This window comes from Schistocerca cancellata, chromosome 4, assembly GCF_023864275.1.
Source record: "Schistocerca cancellata isolate TAMUIC-IGC-003103 chromosome 4, iqSchCanc2.1, whole genome shotgun sequence".
Lineage (NCBI taxonomy): Eukaryota > Metazoa > Arthropoda > Insecta > Orthoptera > Acrididae > Schistocerca > Schistocerca cancellata.
Window position 1 is genome coordinate 645044745 of NC_064629.1, and position 4852 is coordinate 645049596.

The 4852-nt window shown below is 34.2% G+C and overlaps 1 protein-coding gene across 2 annotated transcripts in view; it reads left to right on the forward strand.

Moving 5' to 3' along the window:
* LOC126183280 (potassium voltage-gated channel protein Shal) overlaps positions 1 to 2573 on the forward strand; it is a 1105332-nt gene extending 1102759 nt beyond the window's left edge. For both annotated transcript variants that reach the window (XM_049925108.1, XM_049925109.1), the window contains one exon: positions 1 to 2573. This exon is cut by the window's left edge and continues 3873 nt beyond it. The gene's annotated coding sequence lies outside the window, so the exon portion shown is untranslated.
* Positions 2574 to 4852: the final 2279 nt, after the last annotated feature.

The following is a 4852-nucleotide window of genomic DNA, read 5'->3' on the forward strand; positions in this document are numbered from 1 at the left end:
TTTGTTCCTGATAAATGTGTTTTTAATCAACTGTTAATCTTAATTAGCTGTCACACCACTTGAGCAGTATACAGATTTATTTTACATGGAATATCACAATCCAAGCAATGGAGACATTCCTGGGGTTGTTTCCCCCATATATGTAAACTACCAGAACTAACTTTATTTCTTGTGACATTGTTTCTTCCGAGACCATATGTTGTTATCGTCCAGGCCAGTAAAACATGGTTCAAGTATTTCTATTATCATGGTGACTACAGCATTCTGATCTACATTGGATTTTACAACACAAAATTTTACTATGTTGGAGAAACTATGTTACTTAATAACACTTCCATTAGCTTCAAAAATAGATTTCTTTGCTATGTTCTATCGATTTATCACTCTCACATTCCTCTTACCAGATGCCTTTTTTGCTGCAGAACACAGTTAAAATTACTAGATCTGTTAAATCTTGATATTGTTTTAGCGCTCTATGATTTCCTTAAACGATTTTTGTATTTAAAATTTTTATCAGTCGCAGTAACAATGTGGCTTTCACTATTTTATATGCCTTTCTCCTACCTACTGATAATTTATAGTCAGTTAAGCAGAAAATAAGGAATCATTCATTTCTGGAGTTTTGAAATTCTGTTTTATCCTAATCATTATTGTACAAAACAAGGCCAGAAAGTCACTACTGTCACAACAAGCTACCTTCTGCAATAATCTTACTAACCTATAATATAACATAAACACAAATCAAATAGTGCCTCAGAATGGAAAGTCAATATCTTTAAAGATATTACGCTATCTTCACTAAAATCTCGTTTTTAAAGCAGAAAAACTGTGAGAACATTGTTAACAACGTATAATTTACTGATGCATAGAGAAATATTCATAGTTATAGCCTTTAATCATATTTAATAAGAATATCATTGAGTCCATTGAAATTTGTCACATGTACACTATTTTTATTGGTTCTATTTGTGTGATGAACACACTTTATGAGGCTGGAAAGTGTGAATTTTTACTTCTGATATCTTACTATGCTCTAAACACTTGTGTTGGAATTGTTAGCATCACAAATGAGTCACTGAATAAATTTAACTGTATGAACTATTCTGCAATTTCATTTGAGATGAGAGATGTAGTGACTGATGAGTAGCTAGTTATGTTCAGTCTACATTCCTAATAATTAAATATATATTGAAGAATATACATATAGTATTCTATGAAGCTGTTGACATAATGTTAAAGTGAATTATAAACTGTGTTAGTCTCTAGAAGGGTTAAAAGAAAAAGGTTAGTTAAGTGACATTTCTTTTTGTATTCAGCTAGTGCCATAGGTAAAGATGAGTGGTAGGAAGAGCAGACAGAACGTATAAGATGGTCATCAACAGCTAACATGTGAACTGAACATAATTTCCTGAAGTACATACATTTTCTGTGTATAAAACGTGGCTTAGTTCAATTAGTATCAAATTATAACATTTATGACAAAAGTAAATCTGTTTAAAATGTATGACCTATAAATGAACCACCAGTTGCTGGTGGAGCAATCTATACAAAGCATACCCAAAAAATAATTACAGACATATATGTTTCAAGAATCAAGTGCTCTCTTGTGATACATCACAAAGTCAGCAAAGCAACAGCATACATGTTGTATAAGTGCCCATGACTGCCAAACTCTGAGATCTAAAGTGCTCGAAATATTGACACACTTGAGCATTTCAAGTTTTCATATTTTCAGATTACAGTTCAGTTTTTCTTCTTGTTATAGACAACACTACTTTCACGTTATTGTTATTGTTACACTTTGTGTTTTGTCTTCTCTTGCTTTGCCATTTCGGTTAATACAAATTTTGTCTCTAGTACATTCTTCATTGTACTAAAACACAATTTCTATATTCAACAAATATTATAGCATTATTAGATTTGAGACACAATGTCCCTGTCATTTTTCTCTTTTTTCATGTTCTGTACTATATTTCTGAATATTTACTGCTGTTGTACTTATGTTAGCCATACTTGTTAATTCTGTTAGAAATATACTCTGATCACGTATTCCATTTGTATCTTGGTCGCACTCCATACAACATGTATCTCTTCGGCTTTCTTTATTCTCTTTATATATAAAATGTGAAATATGGACATCCTATTTTGTCATGTACTGCGCCTTTCAGTAAAATAACTACCTTCAGCGCCATTAGGTGGTACATCTTAAATAAACAGCTTACTCAAAAGTTACTTTCTCAGGTAAAGTGGAAAGGAGATTTACAGTTTTGAATTGTAAGATTAGATTCAGTAATATTAGACTTTTTTTCTGGACAGGTGGTATGTAAATAATGACATTGTGTCTAGTTTCTCTTCTGTGGAAACTAGCAATGCAACCGATACGCAGGCACACAATAGAACTGCATTCCTTGCTACTTTTATATTTCAAATAATGATATGTTTTCTCTCTCTTGTCAATTTGTGCTTTATTAGTAAGTCAGGGAATAACTCAAAAACATATGATATTACCTCTGTGGTCTTGACAGCCTGTACTCATTTTTGACAGAATAAATGCTCTGTGAGTTTTAAGATAATTTTTCATAATGTTAAATACTGTGTAGCTTCTTGTATCACTTTGGAGTTTCCCTTCTCCTAAATATTCCTATTTGATTTTACTGGTATTTTACCATATAATAAACATTTGTAGACTTTTTAGTAACTAGTATAATTTTCGAATACCTTCTAAAACTAGTTATATCTGAGTGTATGAGGCAGCTGTCATTCTTAATTGTAATGCTACATCTATACTTTTAAATTTTTTGTGTACTATTTCTAGCCTCAGCTCATTACTTATTTCCAGACCTGGAAATACTTTTGCATTAATTACGAATCTGTCACTGTTAACTGAAAGACAGCATTTTCATAGAAATTATTTACTTAATATTTTCTCACATCATCATAGCCTTCAATTCTTTATCATTTTTTATATCTATCACTTTGATTTATGGTACATTTCCTTTGTTACTTGTAATACCACTATGCCACTTAGTATGCACTGAAATTCTCAAACAGTTTACTAATGTGGAGTAATTATCAGACGATTATCAATGCTTTTCACGTCAACTATTAGTTCTCCTAAATGGTTTTAGATACTTCACAGCCAGAAAAGATCATTTATCACATTCATAAAACGAATTAAAACACACAGTACATGTTCATAATTTTTTGCTAAAATGTAAATAATATTCACAAAATATTACAGACTCTATTCACATTTTTAAGAAATATAAAGGTATTAAAATTAGGAAAAATGCTGTAAATAAACCCCACTAAGGTTTTGTAGACTGTGCAAAGAAAGGAAGCATGTTTCTCTGATTAATGCTGTTAAGCGCTTCATTTTAGACTGTAGCGTTTACCTTAGTGTCTATTACATGTAATGTACAGCACCTATTGCAGCATCATAAAAGCACAGTATATGGTTAAAATTTGTAGACTGTATCCAATGATGGCAAGCTATTATCAAGCACAGAAACACATCTGTTCACTATGGCCTTAGCTGTGAAAGAAATTAAAGTGTGTTGGACAAAATGTTGTCTATATAAATTCATTTCACCAACAGTATAAAACGGTAGGCCTCATGTGTGAGACACAGTTCAGTGAGACAAAATTACTCTGAAAGGTACAGTAACAAATTCTACACAAGAAATATCATTTCCCTTTAAGCTCTTACCAAAGTGTACTGTAAGACTGGAGTCTCCACACACTGGTAAAAGATTAAATTATAATTGTCTCAAAGGCATTATTCAGCATGAATAAAAGTTATACACAAAATGAATTAGTAGAATATGACTGCATGGCATGTTTGCTGCAGTAATACTTTTGTATAATGGCAGTAAGTAACAGCTGCAGCAAGAAATATCAAATTTCTTATATATTAGCAAGGAAAATATGATATTGGTTAAGTGAAAGTGCATGACAGAAATTTAGTAGCATATACACAACACTATTTTGCATGCAGAAAACACAAATCTTAATGATCAAAGGCATCAAAGCATGACAAAGTAGCAAGTCCAAAGAGAGCTATGGCACAACCCGAAGAGATTATGGAAAATAACACAAAATACTGAACAAAGAAAATCTTATGACAAGTCTCCCTGTCCAGATACATTCACAATATTACACTTCAGTAAATACTGCAACATGGGGGAGCAGCCTTTTCAGTAGTTGCAAGGGCAACAGTCTGGATGATTGACTGATCTGGCCTTGTAACAATAACCAAAACGGCCTTGCTGTGCTGGCACTGCGAATGGCTGAAAGCAAGGGGAAACTACGGCCGTAATTTTTCCCGAGGGCATGCAGCTTTACTGTATGATTAAATGATGATGGCGTCCTCTTGGGTAAAATATTCCGGAGGTAAAACAGTCCCCCATTCGGATCTCCGGGCGGTGACTACTCAAGAGGATGTCATTATCAGGAGAAAGAAAACTGGCATTCTACGGATCGGAGCGTGGAATGTCAGATCACTTAATCGGGCAGGTAGGTTAGAAAATTTAAAAAGGGAAATGGATACACTAAGCCAGGGCTTAACAACTGACCGGTTTTGAGCGCGAGTACTCGTGTCTGCTCAGGCACGTGCTCGCGAGCAGCTGCAAGGTCGCGGAGTAGGGAGGGAGGGGAGGGAGGGGAAATGCGCGCGCACGTTTGAATGGGGCCACAGCGTGCCTATTGAATTCGCGCCGACTGTGTAACGTTTAAAGTACTACGATCAGCTCTTAACAGTCACTTCGCTGGTTAAGAATCATGTGAAGTCGCCGTTGTGTAACCCCAACATGTTTTCGCAGTTCAACCCCAATCGGGAGGAATTGTATCTGTT